This window comes from Pteropus medius, unplaced genomic scaffold (assembly GCF_902729225.1).
Source record: "Pteropus medius unplaced genomic scaffold, Ma_sr-lr_union100, whole genome shotgun sequence".
In the NCBI taxonomy this organism is placed as follows: domain Eukaryota; kingdom Metazoa; phylum Chordata; class Mammalia; order Chiroptera; family Pteropodidae; genus Pteropus; species Pteropus medius.
The window spans coordinates 9,103,133-9,117,961 of record NW_024344370.1 but is presented as its reverse complement, the minus strand read 5'-3'; the positions used below and the strand labels follow the sequence as shown (position 1 = coordinate 9,117,961).

The window sequence follows — 14,829 nt, the reverse complement described above, 5'->3', positions numbered from 1 at the left end:
CCATCTACTAGCTTTCACTGACAGGATACCTTACTGGTAATCTTTTTGCCCATTTCATTTTTTTGCACAAATTTTCTTGATATAGTAGAGATATGAACTCTTTTCAGCCTCATTGTCCTTTTATTAAACTCTTCTGGCAAAATCGAATCCCTCATGGACTCAACTAACTGCTTTCCCCTGGCCTGCTCCTGAGAAAGTCCCATAATGATGACCACCAGCCACTGAGCCCTTCATACAGCCTTCATGAAGGCTAGTGCATTTCTGTGGTCATTTGACTGTCCCACTCTATATAATACCCATATCAATTATTTTCTTCTCTCATAAAATCCCTGATCATGATAAACTTCAAACTATTTAGCTACCAGTAAGGAATAGACATCTGTTGATCAGGAAAAGGGGTTGTATGAAGCTCTGGTGCTGGACAATGCTATCTTCTAAATGTTGAATCATGGGAAGGTCTGGGGTCCTCGGTATGAGTGGGGCATAGAAATCAGGCAAATGGGGACTCACAACATGGCTTAGGAGTATTCTCATAGTTTAATCACCAGTAAAACCATATTTCTCCATCACCTCAATTCACTTCCTTCCCTCCAGTCTCAACAGATGACCTCACTCCTACTTCAAAGGAGAAAACTAGGGCCAACAGAAATCCCTTAGCTTTCAACTAACAACCCTATCCTCCTACTGCATCTACCCCATCCTCCTCTCAGTCCTGGACATAGAAAGGAATGTGTAGACATATGGAGGGTGTAGCTGACATCTATTACAAACAGGATAACAGAAGAAGAAAAAAAAAGGTGAGATTGGATTAACATAATGCAGCAATATGGAAGAAAGAAAGTAGATACAACTGATTGGTCTATTTTATGTTTCATGAAAACTACAGGACAGAGTGAACAAGAAATATCAAATATACATGGCTTCTGTAAGAGGAGCCCTTCAAGGAAAATTTGTTGTGAGTCACTTCAAAAGGTTGAGAGAGTCACTTCTTAGCATGAGCATATTAGGGAGCCTGATTATAAATTAAATTGACATGACTCCAAGGGGCATTTGCAATATATCAAATCACTAAAAGTAAAAATTTATGTGTGCTTCAGACCGATAGAGAAATTTATTTTGAGGACAGGACCAAGATAAAAAGGACCAGAAATGGTAGGAAAACTTTTTGCACTTCTATTTAACAGACAAAAACAAAAATCTGTGCATGCCTTTATTCTGTACTAGAAGTGAGTCTAGACATTGTGAAAGAAACAAACCTACAAGAAGTAATGGAATAGGCAGTAGGCTTAGCATCCTCTAACCAGAACTCAGGAAATGAAAAATGTGGTAATTAAAGTTGACATTCTTAAAGACATGTTTATATTTTAACCAGTAGTTCATAAACTTGAGCTTGCATCACAATTTTCTAGAGGGCTTGATAAAACAGATTGCTGAACCCCACTCCCAGTGTTACTAATCCAATAGGTCTGAGACTCACCCTGAGAATTTGCATCTCTACAAGTTCCCAGGTGATACTGATGCAGCTGGTCCAGAGTCCACACTTTGAGAATCACTGCTCTAAACTATATCTAAAATTAAATAAAAGAATGGAAAAATATTTGAGTGAATGGAGGGGAAATAGATTAATGGCAAGTTTTAAAAAATGATGATCCTGAAGAAATAATTCTTAGGAGCTTTTGAACGAATTTAATGCTGATAAACTCAGTATATCACAACTGAAGAAAATACATTGTCCTTTCTCAAAGTCCTTTTGCCATATTTTTCGAGAAATCATATAATTTGTTTTATAGTTTGCTCCCCATTTGCTTAGCTTTTATGGCTTTTGCCATTTCCCTGAGATTTCTCTTTTTTCTTACTCCATTGTCCTCAATTGATTTCCTGATACTTGTTTTAGCCCTATTTTTCCTCAATTTTTGGATCATTTCTTGTCCACAGAGCATACTGTTCTGAATGGCATCAGTAGGTTGCTGGCTCCCCTAGATTTTTTTGTTATTTTGTTTCACCCCCAGCTGATTTCAACTTGCTAAAGACCAGGTTAACTAAAATTGAACTCTCTAAATTAATATCAGACAATGAAGGTGACATAGATAGGATAGTCTCAACTCACAATGTTCCCTGTCTTATTTTTGTGTAGTCAATAAATTCTGCCCACACAGTGTGAAATTATTAATTTACTTGACTAGCTCTGCTGCTGGCTAGAGACACCTTCAGGATGATAAAACACGTTCAGCCCTCTGCACAAGGCAGCAATGGGTAAGACTGGGAAGTACTATGTAGAAGCTCACTCAGGGATGTAAAATTGCAGAGAGAGAGAGAGAAAAAGAGAGAAAGAAGCAGGGAGGGAGAGAGAGAAAAAACATCATAGCTTCTCCAATCTTTAAGAAGTTAACAACAAAAAATGAAGATGATAGAATTATATTTTTAAAAAATGAGTTCGGAAAAGAAGCTATATAGAAGGTTGCACATCCCAAAATTAACGGATACCACTGTCATCTGATTGAGAATACGCTGAATTTTATTGGGGAAGAGGACAGTGGGAGGAAGAAGGGTAGTCAACTAATACAGCATAAATAAATTTGAAACAGTGAAGAAAACTCAACAATTATTTTTAAAATCCAAATAGTAAAGTTCAAGCATTAGAAGAAAAGTTTTCCAGACATCTGAAATTGATTTCTCAAAGACTTCATTTCTAGACCGTATAACTTCCAAACAAAGAAACAAACAAACTAGTTCCTAAGAGCTTTCAAATATTGTTTTTTTGTGATGGTGTTTTATATGTAATCTTAGCTAAGGGTACAATCCCCAGTTATTAAATCAAACACTAACCTAGGTTTTGCTAAAGATATTTTATAGATGTGATTCAAGTCTATAGATAGTTGATTTTAAGGGAGATTATTTTCAGATAATCAGGGTGGTCCTAACTCAATCAGCTGATAGACCTTAGAACTGGAATCTTGCTTTCTTGAAGAAGACAGTCTGCCTGTGGACTGTGGCTTTAGTTTGGGCCTGAGAGGTCAGCCTGCCCTTCCTGACAACCCAAGAATTTCAGACTTGTTTAGACAGCCCTCACAATCCCATATGCCAATGTTATGCAATCAATCTCTTAAAATATATCTCCTACTGGATCTATTTCTTTGGTTGAACCCTGACTGATACATTTTCCTTTCATAACTGTTCATTATGTCACATATCTGCCTTCTGCTGATGTCCATAGACCAACTTCTTAGATATACCACATCAGTTCTCAACCATCTAATAAATGAATATGCCAGAAACACATGACCTAGTAACTGTTAAGAGTTAGTAGAGAATTTCTGTTTAAAGCTGTGGTCATAACCCACTTTCCCAATTAAGTAAGCAAAGAATTTTTTAATAGAGGAAAAGCACTGGGTACTGCACGTAGCTAGAAAAAAAAATCTTTTAATTATGCAACTATAGCATATGTAGAACCACAATGGAAAAAGACACCTTGCAAGAATAGAAGTGATTGCCAGGAAAGTAAGTGGACAAGATCCCAGCAGATCTCCAGTCATCATAAAATCAGAGTAATGATGATTGTTACTAATGTTAGAGCACTTACAATGTGTTCTGCACTATTTCAAGTACCTCATAAATAGTAACTCAAACCTCATAACACCAGAAGGAAGTAGATACTAGAATTATCCCAATTTTCTAGATATGAAAACGAAGGCGAGAATAATTAAGCAATTTGCCACAAGCCACTCTGATAGTAAGTGGAAGAACCAAAATTCAAACTCAGTCTGGCTTTAGAATCTGCACTCTCAATCCCACATATTACCTCATGAGTCACGGAGCCAGGAATTGGCAGTGGGATGATAATAGGGACATTTAGAATCTACCAGTAACTTCATTAAGTAGAATGCCAGCATGAAGACTGGCATGAAGAGAGAAACTCATTCTTAGTGTCATTCCCACCTGGAGCAGATGGCAGTCTAAGCGAGCTCATTGCTAAGGTAGAGTGCCAAGACAGAGAAGTGTGCCTCCAGATAAATCTAGGCTACTAGACAAACAATGAATGAAATCCTTCCTTCTCATCTTTCACATCCATTCCTCTTAATAAGACTGTCCCACCTAAACCTCTTAAATATGTTTAGTTTCATCTCCATTATAACAAGCCTGGTCCAAGCCACAATCGTGTCTTGCCCAACTGGCTGCAAGAAAATTCTAAAATGGTCTCCCCATAACCACTTGGCTCCTATGAAACGTCCTCCATAATAGAAGCTAGAGTAGGCCTTTAAAATTCAAATTTAAATATACCATTCACCCACTTCATATTCATCAATGGCTTCCCATTGCTTTCGGATTATTCTCAGTGTTCTGAATGCGTCCAACAGGGCCCTGTGTGACCTGCCCCTCCTGCCTCCCTGGATTCTTCTCTATGCTCACTACACTATGAAAAATAGTCTCCTATCGGCCTCTCCAATTCACCAATAACCCAGTAAGTTTTTATAAACCTTACCACCACTGGTAATTAGATTTTTGTGTAATTATTTGATATAAGACTCTTCTAGGAGTCTGTAAGCTGTATAAAAGCAAAGACCGGGTCTGTCATATTTGTCATCATATCTCCAGTGACCAGCAGTGTCAGACGCAGAGCTGGCCCTCAATAAATATTTGTTGGATAGATCAACGCTTTGCTGCAATCATGAAGTTTCCAAACACAGACAGGCTTCTGTGCCTCTCTCTAAAATGGACAATATTGAAACATCACAGAATACAAATCTCCATTTTCCTCTTTATCTGGAACTAAAAGAGCTAAAGAAATAATCTCTGACAGAATACATAAACAACATCTACCTGTGAGGATGACAAATAAAAATTACTAGACAATAGAAAATTTTTAGTAGTGTAAAAGAAAGTAAACAACTTGAGGAATCATAACAAATAACTTCAGTGTACTGTGACCAGTATTGTAAAGTTCGTGAAATGTAATTTATTCATGTTCCAATCTGTATCGTATACATAAAAAGGAAATGATATGAGTTAATAAAGATTGTCTTCAGATGAAAATCGAGAGAGATGAATTTTACAGTAGAGTGAATTAGATAACAGCAAAACAAGCAAATGAATTAGAAGACATGTTTGACAATTCTCCTAAAATTCAGTGGGAAATTACAAAGAAAGATAAATACACTGAACGAAACACTGCCATCATGAGCAGTATCTAGAATATCTACTATGAAGTACTTTAAGAGGAGAAAAAGAACACGGGAGAAACAATAAGCAAATAGGTTGGACAACATAAATTCTACTTCCATTCTTTGGTGATTACTTTGGAAATTTCAATAGGAATATTTAATATTTCTAAGTGATTATCTTTATAATCTTCATAAAAACACAAGCATCGTAGAATGTTTTTACTGCCATTACCCTCCTTCCTGATTTATAAACTGTTGTCCAGTGACTTAGCTCTATCTTTACTCTTAATCCAATAAACTGGACATTATTACTGTGATTTTAGCCTGTATTTAATTTCCCTGTATTATTTTCCATCTCTGTTTCTCTATGCTGTATTTTGACAATTTCTTCAGAGATAACCCTCCCTCCGGTTTACTAATTGATTTACTTTTTTCAGTTATGTCTAACCTGCTGTTTAATTTTGTGGCACTTCTAATTTGAATTATTATCTTTTCTATTTCTAAAAGTTCTCTTTCAGTTCTTTTTCAAATATCCCTGATTACTTTCAATAGGTACATGTTCTTTTGTTATAGTTTCAATGCTTTCTTTTATTTCCTTAGACCATATTATAACGCAACTATTTTATATGTCATATTTGAATATTCTAAAATTTCTATTCTTGAAAGTTTGATTCTGTTATTTGTTGTTTCAGTTGGCTCTTGCTTACGGTAGCTTATTTTTCATATGTTTTATGACTTCAAAATTTATCTGCAGGAATTCTTTGAAGTCTTGGTTTAAAATGTTTTTTCCAGAGTTGTTGTTGTTGTTGTTGTTGTTGTTGTTGTTGTTGTTGTTGTTTTGCCTTCTGCCAGGTACCGGGAGTCGCAACCAATCCAGGAGCACTTTAGACTAAATTTTCTACAGGTCCCAAAGGGAGTGTGATATCCATTCCCAAACTCATGTGTCTGCTTGACTGAAATCGGGAATCATCTGGAGAATATGTGCTTCCCCCTCTCCACCCAGAGCTAAGGCAAAAACAGACAGTACCTCCGTCATCTGCCTTGTGAGGTACGCTGTTTTCTAAATATTCCTGTAAGAGAATCAGCTTTATTCAAAGATCTCTGGTCTGATCTCTATTGTTAGACCCAGCCATTATCTACCCATGCGCATGTGTGACCTACCACGATAAATGCCCCCAGAAGAAGGCCAGCTCCAATATTTATTTACCTGTCTAGATTCATGATTTCTCATTGTTTCTAGCCTACTGCAATTTCTCTTATTTTACTGCCAGCTTAGCCATTTTAAAATTCATTTTAATAAGAATTTTGGGGGATATTCTTTCACAGGATATATTCTCCAATAACTAGTCCATTATATAGTTGAAAATCAAGGTCAGCCCTTTGTAACTGTAGTTCTGCAAGAATTTTGGATGGGTCCCTAACCACTCCACTGAAATTGTGCACCAGTGACTTTGAACACCACCCATTTTAAGAGGGAAATTCTAGAACTCCAATCTCTGTTCTTTCAAGAATTATCTTGATGAAACATGAGAATCCATTAGGTTGATTTTGCTGCCTTATCTATAAAAAGCAATTACTAGATGCCTCGTTTTCAACAAACCTCTTCATTTGTATCTCACTCTGTCAGCAACCAGCCCATGAGCTGTACAGGGCAGGCACTGCTTGCCTTGTTTACAAATATGGATAATGGAAATAGCAGAATGCACACATCATTAGGAGACTAAGGGCATGAAATCTGGTCATTTCTTTTATACTCCTTTGCTCTTCCCACATAGGGTTTTTAGTCCCAGGCAAACTGGAACTGGTTAGTTTGTGAGTAAAGGCTGCCCTCAGAAATATCTTAAGTTTATCACATATGTGACTAGTAAAAATTATAGTAGGCATCCTGGAAAAATGTTACATATAAATGTAGAGAAAAAAGAAAAAAGAGGGCTAGTGTGAGTAATAAGGTTCAGAAAAGTCTGTTCGTTTTTCAAAACTTCCACCAATGCTCTTGAATTATAAGCAACATGTCAGCTACTTCAGACCTCTCTGTCTCGAAACTGTCACAGATTCATAATAGTTCTTACTGAACCAGCCTGATAATATCTTCTAAGGGATTTGTCTGTCTTGACTAAAGAACAAATATACTGATGGTTAGAAAAGGGCACATTTTAATCAAAGTTGAATGCTCACACTCAGACAATGGCAACAACAAGAAAAAGAAAAATTAGTGCAAGTTTCACCTTGACAGCTCAGGAATTTAGTAAACTGCCACTCTAATTCTTATGTATAGTGTTCCTAAAACACCTTCAGACCAGTTCCCTATGACTACTCTGCGGTTGCCTTGGAAAAGGAGACAAAACTAGGCAGGAGCTCATAAGCTTATTCCATGGGCTGTTCAGCAGGGCAGAAGGCAATATTTCCTAGCATGCTCCTATAATTTTGTCCTCTGGGTCCATGCTCTTTCTCAGTGTCCCAGCATTGAACTGGGGCACCAAACACAAAAGGGATCCAGGTTCATCCCCATACCAAAAAGGTCGGACTCTTGCTAGCAGCCTCGCAGACACAAGGTTCAAGTAATAAATTAAAGATAAAAAAACACACCTCTATTTTTTCCATCAAGTTGCCTCTCAGTTTATACAAAATTATCATAAACCAGCCTGAAATCCCTCTCACAGAGTGGTTAGTCCTGGGGGCTTTACCTTGACACTGCCTCTGTAATAAGATTGAGAAGATTCCTGGTTCTATTTCTGCCTCTAACATTGGATTTTTCAAAGTGGCATTTGCAGAAAATACAAATGTCTCTCTTGCTTAATACGGATGCCTTGCCTAGCACAACTTTGATGTATTATTATGCAGAAGAGTCCTCCTCCCCAGCTTGGATAAGAGAGTGAAGGATTGAATGGGGTGAAAGAAACAAACAACCTTATTCTCCTAAAGCATACTTACCGACCTTTGACAGGATGTCAAATTTTATGTCATAGCTGGACATGGCACAACGGCTCCTTAAAGCAAGAGAGGTCTCAGGCCAATGATCAAATCATATCCATAGAGACAAAATCCTAAGTGATATTTTACTTGGACATTGAATCTAAATAAAAGATAAAGTCATGGATGGAAAGACATTGTTAAGTCAAGTCTCACTGATATCCTCACTTGGAAGTTCTAGGATTCCGGGAACCAGAAGTTAAGAGTATCTATATGAATTACTTTCTGGCACTAGGTTCCCTCCACCCCTGAAGTTATAAAGATTGGACAGGTACATTGGAGTTCAGTAAAGGCAGAGATAAAAAGGCCTCAGGAGCCCCCTCTGTTCATAATCTCTTGATTTACTTTACCTGTTTCACCATCCCCCATAAAATCAGCTTTGAACCCAGTATCATCCATTTGGGAAGGACTCCAGCTTTTAAAATGAATTAAAATTTCCCAACTGTTCTGGTTCTGCATCCTGGGAGACAATAACAGCCCACAGAGACTTGTATTTATTGCTATTCAACTTCTGCATCGCTTTCCTACATCCCACCCTTCCACCAGACATTTGAGAGTGGGAAGAACAGCTTGGATAGTTGCAAATGCCTAAGCAGATTTGTCGAGACACTCCAATAAGCATCTGATACTGTCTACAGAGAGGATGCTGTGGGTCTCATGCTGTGCAATCTGAGTCTGTGAAAGGAGACTCTCTCTAGAAAAGAATCCATGTGACGACAGGAAAAAGGAGATTCAGCAAAGGAAATCAATAATTGGCTATAAAAAACATCATTGATGGAGGGAAGAAGGAGGCAGAGGAATAGAAGAATAGGAGGTATCTTCTGAAAGTTTTCCCAATCAACTTTTTAATTTAAAAAATTATATGATCATTTTAGAACATTTAAAAGAAAAAAAATGATAAGGGGTTAATATCCAAAATTTATAAAGAACTTATATAACTCAACAACAACAAAAAAACAGTCCAATTAAAAAATGGGCAGAAGACTTGAGCAGATATTTCTCTAGAGGAAATACAGATGGTTAACAGACATATGAAAAGATGCTCAAGGTCGCTAATCATCAGAGAAATGCAAATTAAAACCACAATGAGATATCACCTCACACCTGTCGGAATGGCTATCATCAATACATCAAAAAACAGCAAGTGTTGGTGAGGATGCGGAGAAAAGGGAACCCTCATACATTTTTGCTGGGATTGGTACAGCTGCTATGGAAAACAGTACGGAGGTTCCTCAAAAAATTAAGAATGGAAATACCTTTTGACTCAGCAATTGTACTTCAGGGCATTTATCCAAAGAAAACCAAAACAATAATTTGTAAAGTTCTATGCACTCCGATATCCATGGCAGCACAATGTACAATAGCCAAGATATGGAAGCAACCTACATGCCTATCAACAAATTGGATAAAGAAATTATAGTTCATATATATAATGGAATATTACTCAGCCACTAAAAAAAATAAAATCCTACCATTTGCAACAACATGGTTGGACCTAGAGGATATTATGCTGAGTGAAATAAGTCAGACAGAGAAAGATAAATACCATATGATTTCACTTATATGCAGTATCTAAAGAACAAAAAGAACAAACTAATCAAAAACAGACTCACAAATATAGTGGACAATTTGGTGACGGACCGAGGGGAGGGGGATTGGAAAGCTGGGAGAATAGGCTGAAGGTTGAAAGAAGTACAAATTAGTAGTTGATAGTTGGGCACGGGGAGCATGGAAGAGGGAATGTAGTTAGCATTAATATGATGGCTAAGTGGAGGGCCAGGGGAGGGAGGGAGCAATTTGGGGTGATCGTTTTATGGACATTATAGATGTCTAACTAATGTACTGTATACTTGAAACTAATTTAAATAAACAAATTTATTTTTTTAAAAAAAGGAAAAAATAGTCGTCCATAATTGCGTCCATAACATCTTGATAAAAAAAATTACTTTTAAAATTTTAGAATTTGTCCCTATGGATCTGCTTTTCAACTTAGTTACCGTCATCAGATACATATACTATGTCCAAGTGTTACTGTTGTTTCTTTGTCTTCGTATGCTTGATCATATTTCCTGACTTGCTGTCTTCTCAACTTTTCTGGGCTATTTCCTTCAGACACAATATGCACCTTTGCTGCAGACTCGTTTCATGGCCTCAGCTTCCTCGGGACCAAAGTTACACAATTCAAAGAGTTCTCGACAAACTACAAAATGTGCTATTGTGCATTCTGACAGGTGTCATGTTACAGGTGCTTCGTGTCTTTCCTCTGCCTCTTCCTGCACTATACCTTCCTACTCTGTACAAGGCCATGGCTGCTTCCCCCTCGAAGAGGAAAATAATAATTCTTTCTCCCTGGTAGGAGGAAGAACTATTTTTGTCCTGCTATTGTGAAAACGATGTATTTTCTCACTACCTTCCAGACTTGTCTTTAAAACAATTCCCCACTCCCTTGCCTGGAAATTCAAACAGGTGCACTAAAGTGTTCTTCCTGTTTTCCATTTCAAATACCTTGTAGCAATTCTACAGCAGGTCAAGAGAACTCTCTGCCCTAAGGTTATGGCTATGCCTGTTGTAATTAGTTAACTATTTTTCACCAATGCATATGGGTTATACTTGTAAGAGACACATTTTAAGGAAATAAGAATTTAACCTTTGGAACCTTCATATGATACTTCATTTGAGTCACAATGAATTAAAGTAATCATGCACACTGAGATGTATATATGCAGCACAATACTATGGCAGGAAACCACTTTATCTTTCTTTAATAAAATTACATCTGAATCTAAGTTCTAGTCATTAAAATGATAATATCTTTGATCTCAGTTACGATTGTTTTGGGGGCAGTGGGGTCAGTTTTCCTATGGCAAACACAAATTTAGAAAAATTTCTGTGAAACTCAAAAAATGAAGAGTCTAACCAACGCTTAGGCAACAGTGACCACTGTATTAACATCCTATAACAAAGTACTACAAACCTAGTAGCACAAAACAACACAAAACAACTTTCTTATGTTACAGTTCTGGAGGTCAGAAGTCTGGAATGACTCTCATAGACCAGAATCAAGGTGTTGGCAGAGCTGCATTGCTTCAGAGAAAACTATCCATTTCCTTGCCTGTTGCAGCTCCTAGAGTTTGCCCGCATGCCCTGGCTCAGGGCCCTCAATCCTATCACTCACACCTTTGCCTCTATCCTCACGTCTCTTCTTCTGCCTCTCCTGTCCTGTCCCCTCTTCCTCTTATTAGGACTCTTGTGATTACACTGGGCCCACCCAGGTAAATCCAGGATATTCTCCCTATCCAAGATCCTTAACCAATCACAACTGCAAAGTCCCTTTGTCATATAAGGTAAAATAGTCACAAACTTCTGAGAGTGGAACGTGGACATCTTTAAGAAGCCATTATTCTGCTTACCAAAGCCACTATTGTCACCTTTTACCATGATGACACTGTCAACACTTATTCTCTGCTGCCCTGGGTGCCCACAGAGCCCTTCATCATGCTCCCTCTACTGAAAACCAGCTCAGTCACAGACCCTGCCACCATCTTCAGTAGCCCACCTTAGGACCTAGAACTATGCTGCAGCCTTGGCCCAGAGAGGCCCTGTTGCATATAAGGCATAGGTTTCTGCCCCTCATGGAAATCTTCTAAAGCCTGTCTCCTTCCCAGTCTCAGAAAAGCTAACTGCCTCTTCTGTACAGGGCTATTCTCTTCCTCCGCAACCTTAAACATTAACCTAACTTCTCAAAGGCCCTTCATGTGCCCCTGAGTGTGGGATTGTCCTCAGATGCTTGGCAGTGAAACAGAAAAGCTTTTAATAAATCTTTAATCAAAGGAACATGGATTCAGACCCACTGAGTTTCATCCCCCTTCTTGAGAGAGGTAAAAAAAAAAAAATCCTTTTGCCTATAATTTCTATAGAAATGAGAAAAATGACATAAATATTTTAATAAAAGTTCTTGTCCCATCCATAAGAAAAGGACATTCTCTACGATAAAAGTGAACAAGGGCAAAGTATTAGACACAGGTATCGCTAATCAACAATAGCATTTATCACAGATTTAGCAGAATTTAATTCAGACCTGTTTCTGGGGCAATACAGAGAATCCTATTATAACACTGTTATGAGAGACAGACAGGGGCAATCTGCAATGTAAAAGAATTATTCTTTAATACCTACTTGTAATTCCAGAGTCATATCTTGACCAACAGTAATTTTAATCTATAGAATTACTCTTTTTTCTTACATTGGGGCTCTACTCCTTCTTCATAGTGTTAGAAACACTATGAAAAAGAACAAGAACAAAGTAGTTGGAAAAAGAAAAAGTGAACGACTGAAAAGAAAATTCTTTGTAAATCAGTCTTACGAAACACAAAACTAAACACATCACATCTTTGAAATTGTACCGTTTCTTCTAGGAAGGTAGAAACCAAAATATGCATCAAAAGGATTGATGGAGCCAAGAGAAAGAAAGGCATAAAAGGTTTAATTTTTGGCTATCCAAATATTACAGTTCCATTATAGCAGCTATATTTACAGTAATCAAAAACTGAAAATAACCCACATATCCATCGACAACAGATAAATATATGGCAAGATTTGCATACGAACGAATCCTATGGGACAAGGACAATGAAAAAAACGACTGCTTCACACAATACGGATGGCTCCCCTAGACGTGTTGAATGAGAGACGCTCACTCTAAGGTGTGTGCACGCTGTGTTTTAATTTTTATAAACGAGCCAAAGTAATATATGGCAAGAGAAGTGAGAACAGTGATTACCTCTAGGAAATGGGAATGACTGCTAATATAGTAGGATAAAAAGATATTAGGTGATTGTTTTACGAGTATTTGTTATGCTAATCTCTATCCTTTGGTATTTTTTAACATTTTAAAAAATCACCAGAAAAATAATTCAGAATGCTGAATTCTAGAGTCAATTGTAATGTCCCTGTTCGATCTGGAACACATTCTTACCTTGTCTGTTCTTGAGGTCTTTTGTCAGTAAAATGAAGATGTTAATATTTGTCCTTCCTCACTTTACGCATATGGTAATTGGCTAAAAGAGACAATAACTATAAAGCACATCAAGTTCTATGTAGAATTAAAACCCTTAAATCAAGAAGAAAACTGTCCCTCTAGCAGAGAACTGCTAATCTACAAAAACAAGAGAAAAAATCAATTGAAGGCCACATAAGTTAAAATTAATTCAATTTAGCTTTCTTCGTTGTTGTTCTTTTTGTTAAACAGAATGAAACAAACATTTTACTTATTGACTTTTTAAAGTTAACTAGAAATATGAAATGGTATCCAATAAATATAACAAATAAAAATAAACTTCCATTTTGTATTATTTCTCAGTAAGGGAAACAGAACAAGAAGAAAGACAGAGGTAAAGAAAATGAAATAGGAGGGAAGGTGTAAAGAGAGCAACAGGGACAAAGGGCACACGCAGAAGAAGAATGGAGAGACTCTGGCCCTGAAAAAGAAACACGCAGAGAGAAGGATCATCCACACATACACAGCAGCACCTACAAACAAAATAAGCACAGAGAAAGCATGCAGACAGTGGCCCTTAGTTATAAGGGGAGAAAATATGAATCGCAGTATACGTTCAGACTTGTTTGCAGCTTCCGTGTGCCTTATATAAAAACCTCTCCATTTCTTATCCACCAGCCCAGCTCAGCTCCCAGTTCCCAAGACCAACCCTGCTTGAGTCAGGAAGAATTAGGCAGTTTTATGGCTGGGCTTCATTAAGTCACCAGTCATGTTGGCTCTACCTTCATCTTTCTTCAATTTAATCCATTAAGATTCTGCTCTTCCTGGTGACCCGGTTTGTCTTTTAACAACATAGTTCTACCTGTGACACTCCTTCTTGAACCCATATTATGACAACCTGCTTTTTTTCATTGCCAGCTATCATTCATCTGGATTTCCCATTTCTGCTTTCTGTTCACCTGTTAGAACTTAACGCTCCTTTACCTTGGTCCCTTACAATAAGTGGTCTGCTCGCCCGAGAAATGTTATTGCTAGCCCATCTGGATGCTAGATTTAGCTTGCCAAACTGATCATTACATCTGTATCTTCAGCTGGGGTTACTCCCTGAATTAGAAGGGACATGGCCAGATATGTCCCAAGAGGAGAGAGAACACACCCAGACTGTCATGAAGTGGCAACTTGGGACCTTTACATAAAATGACCATTCATCCTGATTTTTCTGACACTGTCTCAGAGTAATTATTAATAGTCTTCCCTTTCACTCTTGGAAGTGTCTTGGTTTGGACAATAAATTATATGGTCACCCTTAGGCTGTTGCCACTAAAGACTTCTAAATCCATGTTTCATTTTTATTGCGATTGAATTCTTCAATTTTCAGCTATATTCGAATAGCAGATTTATTTATCCAAATGCTGAATATAACCACTGACTGAGGATTTACTGCCCTAGTTTAAAAACTATATAAGAAAATATAGGCCACTAAAAGAGGATAAAAGCAATAAAAATTACTTCAATCAGAGGAAGAACTACTAGAATAAAAACAAATAAATGGAAAAGAAATGGAACAAAAAGCAAGTTATGAGCCAGATATGACTGTGACAAAGCCCCAACATGCTTATTTCGTTAGTTCTAAATCAAGATCTCGATCCTTTCTATTAATGCATGTCTCCCAGATGCCAGCAAAATCTCAATCACTTAGGTATT

General features: G+C 37.4%; 1 long non-coding RNA gene across 4 annotated transcripts in view; it reads right to left on the bottom strand.

Annotated features, from left to right (window-relative positions):
• LOC120608227 (uncharacterized) overlaps positions 1-14,829 on the bottom strand; it is a 302,358-nt gene that overhangs the window by 200,226 nt on the left and 87,303 nt on the right. The window contains exons 4-6 of one of the 4 annotated variants that reach the window (XR_005654345.1): positions 8,480-8,589; positions 8,091-8,232; positions 1,537-1,568 (exon numbers count right to left, since the gene is read on the bottom strand). The exons of 2 other annotated variants lie outside the window; for them this stretch is intronic. This is a non-coding gene — a long non-coding RNA (uncharacterized LOC120608227). Of the gene's footprint in view, positions 1-1,536; positions 1,569-8,090; positions 8,233-8,479; positions 8,590-14,829 lie in introns of those variants that run through there. One more of the 4 variants, XR_005654344.1, reaches the window with a different exon arrangement.